This window comes from Propithecus coquereli, unplaced genomic scaffold (assembly GCF_000956105.1).
Source record: "Propithecus coquereli isolate 6110/MARCELLA unplaced genomic scaffold, Pcoq_1.0 Scaffold416, whole genome shotgun sequence".
Lineage (NCBI taxonomy): Eukaryota > Metazoa > Chordata > Mammalia > Primates > Indriidae > Propithecus > Propithecus coquereli.
Window position 1 is genome coordinate 759,146 of NW_012149908.1, and position 1,676 is coordinate 760,821.

Sequence of the window (1,676 nt, forward strand, 5' to 3'; positions counted from 1 at the left end):
CAAGGGAATTGCACTGCCATGATCTTCAAGACAGCAGTTCTTGCCACGACACACCCTCACCTCTCTGTCCCTGTTGGGAGTTCACTAAGCCAGTCTTGCTACATTTCTTTCCCTGCATCCCTCCTCAGAGTCTTCATGCTCTCTTTATCCAGGTCTTTGCTGCATTGATTCCTTCTCATCATTCAGGCCTCAATTTAAATGATATTTACCAATACATGCTTCCCTGACCACACCATCTAAATAGCCCCCACCTCCACCATTTGGATCTTGCGGACATGTGTAATGACATACTCACTTGAGCCTGTGCCTGTTTAATGTAGATGCCCCCTCATTATATAGATTTAAAGAAGGCAGGAGCCACATTTGTCTTGTTTACTGCTATGTTCCCTGTGCCTAGTCTTCTACCTGGCTTGCAATAGGTGTTCAGTGAAGGAATGAATAGATAAACAAGGCAGAGTAATTGAGTCCAGAAACATTTTGAAAGGTTGGCAATGCCTACCAGGGAGAAGATTAATGGGAATAACTATTAATTGTGTGATTTAAAGGCAGAATTGCTGCTATAGGGATAGATACAGGGCCCTCTAAGGGAAGGCCTAGAAGCTGTCTAGACTGCCCAGATAAATGACGTGGCAGGAACACAATGTGGCACCATGTCTGCACCTCACTTTTTGGGTCTAGCAATAATTTTATAAATGCATCCATGCTGACTAGCAACTGACTCATACTGAATAAACTCATGACAGATTCATGTGTACCTTATGATGTCAACTTATTAATTTATAATAAAAAATATAACTATCAAGTCAACCTGATCCTCAATTCTTCAGCTCAATCATTCCCTATAGAGGAGAGACAGATAGCTAAATTATATCCAGATGGTTAACTGCAGCTCAGAAAAGACTCCTGTGCTGTTTAGGTGCCATCACCTTAGACTAAGCCACCATTGTCATATGTCTGCATTCTTGCAACGGTCTCCTAATTTTTCTCTGCACTTCTGCCTCTCAGATCCGTAAAGCACACGGCAGCAAAGTGTGTCTTTTAAAACATACATCCAATCACACCACCCCTCTATTCGAAGCCCTCCAGTGGTTCCCCATTACGTTAAAAGGAGATGCAGCACCCTACTAGTGGTTTACAAGGTTTTGTGTGATCTGGGCCCTGACGTCTCCACCCCGCAGGGTGCGCCTCTCCCAACCCTCCAGATTCCCCAACACAGCACTGTGCTTTCAAATTGAGAGACTGAGTTTACAAATAAAAAAACTGCCAGACCATAAAAAAACAAACAAACAAAAAAAAACTCTGACCCACAACCTGCAGCAACCAGCCCAAGAAACCAACCCATTATCTAGAGGAACCAATTCCTCTTATCTACCCTATCTCTCTGTCTACCTATACCCTGTTGGTTCTCTCTCTCTGCAGAGCCCTAACTAGTACAGATTCCAACACTTAGTAATATACACTTAAGCTCCTTCCATGTCATTTAGTGGCTTGATGGCTCATTTCTTTTTAGCTCTAAATTGTATTCCACTGTCTGGATATAACACAGTTTATTTATCCATTTATCTACTGAAGGATGTCTTGTTTGCTTCCAAGCTTTGGCAATTATGAATAAAGCTGCTATAAACATCCTGTGTAGATTTTTTAAATTTTTATTTCAAAATATTAAAGGAGTAGAA